This window comes from Oncorhynchus masou, chromosome 27 (assembly GCF_036934945.1).
Source record: "Oncorhynchus masou masou isolate Uvic2021 chromosome 27, UVic_Omas_1.1, whole genome shotgun sequence".
Lineage (NCBI taxonomy): Eukaryota > Metazoa > Chordata > Actinopteri > Salmoniformes > Salmonidae > Oncorhynchus > Oncorhynchus masou.
In genome coordinates, this window is record NC_088238.1 from 61,340,031 (window position 1) to 61,352,144 (window position 12,114).

A 12,114-nucleotide genomic window follows, 5' to 3' on the forward strand; every position below is an offset into this window, starting at 1 on the left:
TGTAAAAGCTGCCAGAAATGTTTGCTTGTTATGGATGTTTAGGGTTTTGGACCACCAGACAACATTAGCAGTATAAGTTAAAATAGACTCCATAACAAAGAGAGTTTCAAACCTCTCTTGCCAATAACAGCTAGTATTCAGGTTACAGATCCCTCCGATTAGGCCATGAACTCAGACCACTCCCAGACAGTCTGAGCAAAAAGTCTTGATTGAGAATTGAGAAGCTATTTTGGTTTCTTTCTTTTTTTGACCATTTGAAAACAATCACAGCACTTTAATTGTTATCCAGAACTTATTTGATAAATTGGATAAAAAACAGCTGCATTTGGGACCTTTAAAGTTTAAAATAAGGATGACAAGTGTTGTGTTGTACTTGCAGTTGAAACAACAGTGTCTACTACCATCTGTGACATTGTGTTAGCTCTAGTTGTTCCTACTACAGGTTTCATGGTCACATTGCCTCAGACTGGAAAACTACTGGCAGCCAGTTGTGTATGACACAGATTTTGTGAACTGTAGTAGTGTATTTGAGTTATGACAAGATAACCTACTCTGTATCATAACATGTAGTAATCAACAACAGAGTTATGACAAGATAACCTACTCTGTACCATAAAATCTAGCTATCAACAACAGAATTATGACAAGATAACCTACTCTGTACCATAAAATCTAGCTATCAACAACAGAATTATGACATTATTGCATACGATGCTGCCATATTCAAGTTTCCGATGCTAATATGGGCAGACTAAGGTATGAGAGTCATGTTTTGTGTGTTCAATGATGGTGTTGTTCTGGGTGAATTTATATTTGTGTGTTGGGGGGGGGATCATTATTTATTTATTTTATTTTTTGACTGGCAGGGCCCAATTATGGCAATATTGTTCTAGAATGTCTTTGGTTGGTGATAGAAGAACCAAATCATTAGCATATAGCAGGTAGTTTATCTCTGTGACAAATAGTGTGAGTCTTGGGGCTGGAGAATGGTCCAACATGTCTGCTAATTCATTGATAAAATGTTGAAAATGTTTTTTCTCTCTCTCTTATCTCTCTCTCTCTCTCTCTCTCTCTGACAATTATTCAACAATCAGTTATTTGATTGTTTTCCACACCCACTATCGACATTGTGAGCTCCAATTGTAGGCTATGCACTTGTGATTTAAAACAATCCACAGCTTTGTGGCTACATCATCCTCTCGGGTGTACAATTTTCAATCATTTTATGTATTTCTGTATAGACAGGAGTAATTACATCATTTTAACCAATTTGAATTAAATTGACTTTTGGAGAAGCTTAGGTTCCCATCGTCTATGTTTGTACCAACTAACAGGCCTACCTGTTGCATATATTTGTTATTGTTATTATCATCTTCCCTATATCCCTCTCTCTCTAGGTAGTAGTGTATGGTGATGGTTCAGGTGTACCAGCCTCTCTGAGGGACTGGGCTCTCATTGATTATGACTATCTGAGACAACAGGGTCAACAGTACCACACTCCACACTGTATAGCTGAGAGCTACCAACACCTGTCACTGAGAGTCAAAGAGTGAGTGTCTGTCTGGCTGGTTCTCTGTCCGTCCGTCCGTCCGTTGGTTTCTGTCTGGGTGTTTGTCCGTCGGTTTGCCTGTCTGGCTGGTTGACTGTCTGGCTGATTGACTGCCTGCCTGGTTGACTGACTGCCTGTCTATCTGTATGTCTTATTAAAACTATCTCTCTTCCTTTCTAACCTTCTCTCTCTCTCTCTGTCTCTCTCTCTCTCTCTCGCTCTCTGTCTCTCTCTCTCTCTCCCTCCCTCCATCTCTAAAGGTTGCGTGAACACGGGGCTACAGCGCTGGGTCCTGCAGCCTTGGTCTCGTTGCCATGGCGTCTCGATTCGTGGGGTCAAAGGTCAGTCAGAGCTGAGCGTTCCATCCAACAGCAGTTCACTTTCAGTATCACAACCAATCAGATGCCTCATTGAAATTCTGACAGCCTATCAGACATCATGTCTCATTTCTGTCAACTCCTATGTCATTGTTATGACCAATTATAACCTCTCAGTGTTCTGTGTTCTGTGATTGGTTGACCTATAGGTGATATTGTGTACAGACAGAGGCGAGCTAACATCGGATTGGGTGAGATGGAGGAGAGTCCCGCCCCTTTCTCCTCCCACAAGTCACCTTACTTCTACAGACAGCTAGCCAACGAGGCAGCTAACAAAGGGTTAGTGTACCTCTAGCTAGCTAACAAAGGGTTAGTGTATCCCCCTAACTAGCTAACAGAGGGTCAGTGTACCCTCTAACTAGCTAACAGAGGGTTAGTGTACCCACTAACTAGCTAACAGAGGGTTAGTGTACTCTAACTAGCTAACAGAGGGTAAGTGTACCCCCTAACTAGCTAACAGAGGGTTAGTGTACCCCTAACTAGCTAACAGAGGGTTAGTGTACCCCCTAACTAGCTAACAGAGGGTTACTAGTACCCCTAACTAGCTAACAGTTGGTTAGTGTACACCCAAAAACCTCCATGTACACCAAAGTACAACGCACCCTCAAACATCCAGTAGCTTTATCACAAAACTCCTCAGGTCGACTGTGTATTCCTTCACTCTGCAGGGTGATGATTGATCTGTCGTGTATTTTCTGTTTCTGCAGTGTGATAGTTTCAGTGATGACCTTTGAGGGCACAGACTGCAGGTTGGCTGAGGTGGGACTACTGGCTGACCAGACTGGAGGAAGGTGAGACACACACACCCTCTCCTATCCTCTTACCTCTCCTCATATCTCTCCTATTACCTTACCTCTCCTCTCCTCTTAGCTCTCCTCTCACCTCCTCTTACCTCCTCTCTCCTCTTACCTCCTCCTCTTACCCTCCTATTACCTTACCTCTCCCTCCTCTTACCTCTCCTATTACCTTACCTCTCCTCTCCTATTACCTTACCTCTCCTCTCACCTCTCCTCTCCTATTACCTTACCTCTCCTCTTACCTCTCCCCTCTCCTATCCCCCTCTTCTTCCTACTCCTGTTCTCATATCTCACCTCTCTCTCCTCCCTCCTTTTCTCCCTCCTGTTCTCTCCCCTTACCTCTCTCTCACCTCCTCCTGTTCTCATATCTCACTCTCTCTCCTCCTCCTCTCCCTCCTCCTGCCCCCGCCCCTCACCTCCTCCTCCCCCTTCTCCTCTTCTCACCCCTCACCTCTCTCTCCTCCTCCCCCTTCTCCCTCTTCTCACCCTCACCTATCTCCCTCCCCTCTTCCTCCTCCTCCTGTTCTCTCCCCTCACCTCCTCTCTCCTCCTCCTGTTCTCGCCCCTCACCTCTCTCTCCTCCTCCCCCTTCTCCTGTTCTCACCCATCACCTCTCTCTCTCTCTCTCCCCTCCTCCTCCTGTTCTGTCCCCCTGACCTCCTCTCTCCTCCTCCCTCCTGTTCTCACCCTCACTCTCTCTCTCCTCCTCCCCTTTCTCCTGTTCTCACCCATCACCTCTCTCTCTCTCCCCTCCTCCTGTTCTCTCTCCTCACCTCTCTCTCCTCCTCCTCCCCCTGTTCTCTCCCCTCACCTCCTCCTCCTCCTGATCTCATATCTCACCTCTCTCTCTCCTCCTCCCCTTTCTCCTGTTCTCACCCCCTCACCTCTCTCTCTCTCCTCTTCCTGTTCTCTCCCTTCACCTCTCTCCTCCTCCCCCTTTCTCCTGTTCTCACCCCTCACCTCCTCTCTCTCTCTCCTCTTCCTGTTCTCTCCCTTCACCTCTCTCTCCTCCCCCTTTCTCCTGTTCTCACCCCTCACCTATCTCCTCCTCCTCTTTCCTCCTCCTCCTGTTCTCCCCCCCTCCTCCTCCTGTCTCTCTCTCCTCCCCTCCTCTTTCACCTGAACAGGTAAACAGAGTAAACATTGGTACCGTAGCAACAGAGATCCAGTCAGCTCTGGCCGACAACATCTTAGCGACGGGTGTCAGGGCAACGTTATTAGCAGCTGACGGCATGTGAGCATTGCTTCTGTCAGGGTGAAGTATCACACACAAACACACACCTTGTGTGGATTTCATTCCCAAACTCAATGCTCTTATGTCAGCCATGAAAACATTTGTTATCCTTCCCTCTGCCCCCCCCCCCAGGTATTTTCCCTATGAGGAGTGTAACCACTGTCTAGTAAGGGATATAGGAAACGTAACAGAAGAGGTAGAGATCACCTTTCAGTTTGCCTGCAAGCCTGATAGTACTGAGAGTGAGTGAACACACACACACACACCTAGATTCGCACACGAACACGCATACCCTCTCCCCAGTATTCCTTAAGCGGTCACTTTATGTGTATGTGTGTGCATGCGTTCGTGTGTGTGTGTTGTACAGGTTTCATGCGTAGAGACAGACTACCGTTCCAGCTACAGCTGTCCTTCACCACCAGAGATCAACAGAAAGTAACACGCATCATTACTGAACAGAGACGGGTTACAACCAGCAGGTAACACACACACACACAGACACACACACACACACACACACAGACACACACACACACACACACAGACACACACACACACACAGACACACACACACACAGACATACACACACACACACAGACACACACACAGACACACAAACAGACACACACACACACACACAGACAGACTAACACACACACACACACACAGACACACAAACAACACACACACACACACACAGACAGACTAACACACACACACACAGACTAACACACACACACACACACACAGACTAACACACACACACAGACAGACTACACACACACACACAGACACAGACAGACTAACAACACACACACACAGACACACACACAGACAGACTAACACACACACGCACACACACACACACACACAGACACACACACACACAGACTAACACACACACACACTAAATGCCCCCCCCCCGCTTCTCTCTCTCTCCTGCTGTCCCCTTCTCTCTCTCTCCTGCTGTCCCCTTCTCTCTCTGTCTAGCTGGGTGTGGGCAGGCAGTCTGAACATGTCAGTGTTAGGGGTCCACTGTGCCCAGCTGTGTGCCAGGTTAACTATGAAGGGACGAGTCCATGAGGCACAGAGACAACTCAGAGCACAGCAAGACCTGCTCAAAGACATCAGGTAGGGGTGTATGTATGTATGTATGTATGTATGTATGTATGTATGTATGTATGTATGTATGTATGTATGTATGTATGTATGTAAATGTATGTATGTATGTATGTATGTATGTATGTATGTAAACATACATGCATGTATGTATGTATGTATGTATGTATGTATGTATGTAGAGTTGAAGTCGGAAGTTTACATACACTATTAGTTTACATGCACAATTCGTTTTTGGTAGCATTGCCTTTAAATTGTTTAACTTGGATCAAATGTTTCGGGTAGCCTTCCACAAGCTTCCCACAATAAGTTGGGTGAATTTTGGCCCATTCCTCCTGACAGTAACTGGTGTAACTGAGTGAGGTTTGTAGGCCTCGTTGCTCGCAAACGCTTTTTCTGTTCTGCCCGCAAATTTTCTATGGGATGAGGTCAGGGCTTTGTAATGACCCTCCATTACCTTGACTTGGTTGTCCTTAAGAGACTGCGTTGAGCCATTTTGCCACAACTTTGGAAGTATGCTTGGGGTCATTGTCCATTTGAAAGACCTGTTCGCGACCAAGCTTTAACTTCCTAACTGATGTCTTGAGATGTTGCTTCAGTATATCCCCATAATTCCCTCCTCATGATGCCATCTATTTTATAAAGTGCACCAGTCCCTCCTGCAGCAAAGCACCCCCCACAACATGATGTTGCCACCCCCTTGCTTCACGGTTGGGATGGTGTTCTTCAGCTTGCAAGTCTCCCTTTTTCCTCCAAACATAACAACGGTCATTACGGCCAAACAGTTCTATTTTTGTTTTATCAGACCAGAGGACATTTCTCCAAAAGTACAATCCTTGTCCCCATGGGCAAGTTTGCAAACCGTAGTCTGGAGTGGAGCAGTGGCTTCTTCCTTGCTGAGCGGCCTTTCAGGTTACGTCGATATAGAAGGGTTACACACACACACATGGAAATGTTATGAGAGAACCATAATGTGAACAGCCATAAATAGTGAGTCTTTCTCACTGCTGCTGCTTGCATATTGTCTCCGACTACTGTTCTTTGGAGAGTCTCTGCATGGGGGCAGTAAACACTACCTTTATAAAGGACATACCCAGTCTGCTTGTCCTTGAAATGACCACATTTTTTTGCATGTATCTGTATCTGACAATTCATTTGTTGGCCCACTTTGTGTTGGTGAGTGAAGGTAACACATTAAGCTGCTATGGATGCCAGTGTTCATCTCTAGGAGACAGAACGTGTCTCCCTTCCTGAGCGGCATGACGGCTGCGTGGTCCCATGGTGTTTATACTTGCGTACTACAGTTTGTACAAATGAACGAGGTACCTTCAGGCATTTGTAAATTGCTCCCAAGGATGAACCAGACTTGTGGAGGTCTTCCATTTTTTTGAGGTCTTGGCTGATTTCTTTTGATTTTCCCATGATGTCAAGCAAGAGGCACTGAGTTTGAAAGTAGGCCTTGAAATACATCCACAGATACACCCAATTGACTCAAATGATGTCAATTAGCCTATCAGAAGCTTCTAAAGCCATGACAACATTTTCTGGAATTTTCCAAGCTGTTTAAAGGCAGAGTCAACTTAGTGTATGTAAACTTCTGACCCACTGGAATTGTGATACAGTTAATGATAAGTGAAATAATCTGTCTGTAAACAATTGTTGGAAAAATGACTTGTGTCACGCACAAAGTAGATGTCCTAATCGACTATAGTTTGTTAACAAGAAATTTGTGGAGTGGTTGAAAAACAAGTTTTAATGACTCCAACCTAAGTGTATGTAAACTACCGACTTCAACTGTATGTGTGTGCGTGCGTGTGTGTGTGTGCGTGCGTGGGTGGGTGTGTGTGTGTTGTTTGTTTGTTAACCCTATAACCTCTTGTCTCCAGTGAGCAGAGGTCCAGCAAAGGAGGAGAGTATCTACGGAAACTGGATCGATACCATGACAACCGTCTGTGACGACCTCACCACAGACTCCCAGGTGGTCTGTCTGTCTGTCTGTCTGTCTGTCTGTCTGTCTGTCTGTCTGTCTGTCTGTCTGTCTGTCTGTCTGTCTGTCTGTCTGTCTGTCTTCACTGTCTGTCTGTCTGTCTGTCTGTCTGTCTGTCTGTCTGTCTGTCTGTCTGTCTGTCTTCACTGTCTGTCTGTCTTCACTGTCTGTCTGTCTTCACTGTCTGTTTTCCTGTCTGTCTGTCTTCCTGTCTGTCTGTCTGTCTGTCTGTCTGTCTTCACTGTCTGTCTGTCTTCACTGTCTGTCTGTCTTCACTGTCTGTCTTCACTGTCTGTCTGTCTGTCTGTCTGTCTGTCTGTCTGTCTGTCTGTCTGTCTGTCTTCACTGTCTGTCTGTCTTCACTGTCTGTCTGTCTGTCTGTCTGTCTGTCTGTCTGTCTGTCTGTCTGTCTGTCTGTCTGTCTGTCTGTCTGTCTGTCTGTCTGTCTGTCTGTCTAAAGGCCCTATATCTATGTACATGGGGCAGCAGCCTCTAAGGTGCAGGGTTGAGTAACTGGGTGGTATCCAGCTAGTGGTGGCTGTTTAACAGTCTGATGGCCTTGAGATAGAAGCTGTTTTTCAGTCTCTCGTTCCCAGCTTTGATGCACCTGTACTGACCATCGCCTTCTGGATGATAGCGAGGTGAACAGGCAGTGGCTCGGGTGGTTGATGTCCTTGATGATGGTTTTGGCCTTCCTGTGACATCAGGTGCTGTAGATGGGTCCTGGGGGCCGGTGATGCGTTAGGCAGACCCTGCAGTCGCCGTGCCAAGTGGTGATACAGCCCAACAGAATACTTTCAATTGCGCGATATCAGATTGTCAGTGACTCCGAGGAACTTGATGCTTTTCACCTACTCCACTACGGTCCCCGTCGATGTGGATAGGGACGTGCTCCCTCTCCTGTTTCCCTGAAGTCCACGATCAGCTCCTTTATTTTGTTGAGGGTTATTATCCTGGCACCACAACGCCAGGGCCCTCACCTCCTCCCGTAGCTTGTCTCGTCATTGTTGGTAATCAGGCTGAGTTGGAGTCGAGCATGGTCATGCAATCATGGGTGAACAGGGAGTACAGAAGGGGGCTGAGCATCCACTCTTGTGGGGCCCCTGTGTTGAGGATCAGCGTGTTGTTTCCTACCTTCACCACCTGGGGCGGCCCGTCAGGAAGTCCAGGACCCAGTTGCACTGGGCGGGATTCAGACGCAGGGCCCCGAGCTTGATGATGAGCTTGGAGGGTACTATGGTGTTGAATGCTGAGCTGTAGTTAATGAACAGTATTCTTACATAGGTATTCCTCTTGTCCAGATGGGTTAGGGCAGTGTGCATGCGATGGCGATTGCATTGTCTGTGGATCTATTGGGGTGATATAATCGCTTTCCCACTCTATATTGGTATAGAATCACTTACCCACTCTATATTGGCATAGAATCGCTTTCCCACTCTATATTGGTATAGTATATCTTTACCACTCTATATTGGTATAGAATCGCTTTTCCACTCTATATTGGTATAGAATATCTTTCCCACTCTATATTGGTATAGAATTGCTTTCCCACTCTATGTTGGTATAGAATATCTTTCCCACTCTATATTGGTATAGAATCGCTTTCCCACTCTATATTGGTATAGAATCACTTACCCACTCTATATTGGCATAGAATCGCTTTTCCACTCTATATTGGTATAGAATCACTTTCCCACTCTATATTGCTATAGAATCGCTTTCCCACTCTATATTGGTATAGAATCACTTACCCACTCTATATTGGTATAGAATCACTTACCCACTCTATATTGGCATAGAATCGCTTTCCCACTCTATATTGGTATAGAATATCTTTCCCACTCTATATTGGTTTGAATCGCTTTCCCACTCTATGTTGGTATAGAATATCTTTCCCACTCTATATTGGTATAGAATCGCTTTCCCACTCTATATTGGTAAAGAATCACTTTCCCACTCTATATTGGTATAGAATCGCTTTCCCACTCTATATTGCTATAGAATCGCTGTCCCACTCTATATTGGTATAGAATCACTTACCCACTCTATATTGGCATAGAATCGCTTTCCCACTCTATATTGGTATAGAATATCTTTCCCACTCTATATTGGTATAGAATCGCTTTCCACTCTATGTTGGTATAGAATATCTTTCCCACTCTATATTGGTATAGAATCGCTTTCCCACTCTATATTGGTATAGAATCACTTTCCCACTCTATATTGGTATAGAATCGCTTTCCCACTCTATATTGGCATAGAATCGCTTTCCCACTCTATATTGGTATAGAATCACTTACCCACTCTATATTGGTATAGAATCACTTACCCACTCTATATTGGCATAAGAATCGCTTTCCCACTCTATATTGGTATAGAATATCTTTCCCACTCTATATTGGTATAGAATCGCTTTCCCACTCTATGTTGGTATAGAATATCTTTCCCACTATATATTGGTATAGAATCGCTTTCCCACTCTATATTGGTATAGAATCACTTTCCCACTCTATATTGGTATAGAATCGCTTTCCCACTCTATATTGCTATAGAATCGCTTTCCCACTCTATATTGGTATAGAATCACTTACCCACTCTATATTGGCATAGAATCGCTTTCACTCTATATTGGTATAGAATATCTTTCCCCTCTATATTGGTATAGAATCGCTTTCCCACTCTATGTTGGTATAGAATATCTTTCCCACTCTATATTGCTATAGAATCGCTTTCCCACTCTATATTGGTATAGAATCGCTTTCCCACTCTATATTGCTATAGAATCGCTTTCCCACTCTATATTGCTATAGAATCGCTTTCCCACTCTATATTGCTATAAAATCGCTTTCCCACTCTATATTGCTATAGAATCGTTTTCCCACTCTATGTTGCAATAGATTTTTCACATATGTCTTAGTATATGTAATCCCCAGACATTCTAAGAATTTCAGAAAACGTGAAAATGACCATATCTAAGTGCTCTCCAGTTAGATTAATATTCTTTTTATGTCATACTTTTCCTGGGGTTGTAAATTAACAGATTTTAATGAGATTTAATGTTGCTAAAATACTGTCAGTTCCACTTTAATGGACCAATAAGAAAGAGAGTTCCAAACCGCTCTGCCGATATCAGATCATTTTGTGTTTCCATTCAGACCACTCCCAGACAGTCCGAGCAAAATTCTTGCTTGAGAAATTGCTTCTATTTACATTTTAGTTTTAAAACAATCACAGAACCCAGAAATTATATTGAGATAAAAACAGTTGCATTGGACCTTTAATCGATCAAACAATCAATCGATTGATCAACCAACCAATCAATAAATTAAATCACTCAATCAAACTCTGTCTCTCTATCACTCTCTCTCTCTCTCTCTCTCTCTTGCTCTTTCACAGAATGATCTAACTTCCTGAGGCAAAAGGATAGTTTTCAAGACATTGATAGAGAGAATGAAAAGAGAGACATTTGCCTCAGGATAGAATATGATAGAAAAACCTCCTACTACACAAATGAGGATATCCTCATTGTGTCACTGTGCTAAATCTATTGTGTAATATCTTTCTGTCCCCCAATATCTTTCTCTCTTTCCCCCCATATCGCTCTTCCTGTCACGCCCTCCCTCTCAATTTCTCCAAGACGAGAGCAAGACCAAGGACCTACAGGCCTCTGAGTCTACTCCCGTAAACCTATGTCTAGTCCACACACACACACTCACCTGACACCTCTCCCTGTGTTTGCTCCCAGGCCCTCTCTGATGAGGCAGCTAAGGTGGTGTACCAGATGAAGAGAGCCAGCAGTGTGGGCCAGAGAACAAGGAAACAGACTGACATGGTGGCTCTGTGAAACCAGCAGTGTGGGCCAGAGAAGAAGGAAACAGACTGACATGGTGGCTCTGTGAAACCAGCAGTGTGGGCCAGAGAAGAAGGAAACAGACAGACATGGTGGCTCTGTGAAACCAGCAGTGTGGGCCAGAGAAGGAGGAAACAGACTGACATGGTGGCTCTGTGAAACCAGCAGTGTGGGCCAGAGAACAAGGAAACAGACAGACATGGTGGCTCTGTGAAACCAGCAGTGTGGGCCAGAGAACAAGGAAACAGACAGACATGGTGGCTCTGTGAAACCAGCAGTGTGGGCCAGAGAACAAGGAAACAGACAGACATGGTGGCTCTGTGAAACCAGCAGTGTGGGCCAGAGAACAAGGAAACAGACAGACATGGTGGCTCTGTGAAACCAGCAGTGTGGGCCAGAGAACAAGGAAACAGACAGACATGGTGGCTCTGTGAAACCAGCAGTGTGGGCCAGAGAGAGGAAACAGACAGACATGGTGGCTCTGCGAAACCAGCAGTGTGGGCCAGAGAAGAAGGAAACAGACAGACATGGTGGCTCTGTGAAACCAGCAGTGTGGGCCAGAGAAGAAGGAAACAGACAGACATGGTGGCTCTGTGAAACCAGCAGTGTGGGCCAGAGAAGAAGGAAACAGACTGACATGGTGGCTCTGTGAAACCAGCAGTGTGGGCCAGAGAACAAGGAAACAGACAGACACGGTGGCTCTGTGAAACCAGCAGTGTGGGCCAGAGAAGAAGGAAACAGACAGACACGGTGGCTCTGTGAGGAGCCAGTCCAGAGCAGTCACAGGTGGCAGAGCCAGTTGGTAGCCATGTTAGAGACTGTCCACTCTCTCAAATAACTCCTAATTTACTACCTAAATATTATATAAATACATGTTGTATGAATGTTTGGTACTGTACATAAAAAAATATATTAAGATGGTGTTTTGATTTTGTTATAAGACCTATTGTAAAGTTACCCATGGGAGTCCTTTTCCCAGATGGCTTCAACCTGCTGGTTTCTCTTTATTCAATTCAATTCAATTCAAAGGGCTTTATTGGCATGGGAAACATGTGTTAACATTGCCAAAGCAAGTGAGGTAGATAATATATAAAGTGAAATAAACAATAAAAATTAACAGTAAACATTACACATACAGAAGTTTCAAAACAATAAAGACATTACAAATGTCATATATATATATATATATAACATTTTCTG

General features: G+C 44.7%; 1 pseudogene; it reads left to right on the plus strand.

Annotated features, from left to right (window-relative positions):
• LOC135515535 (uncharacterized) overlaps positions 1–11,364 on the plus strand; it is a 26,271-nt pseudogene extending 14,907 nt beyond the window's left edge.
• Positions 11,365–12,114: the final 750 nt, after the last annotated feature.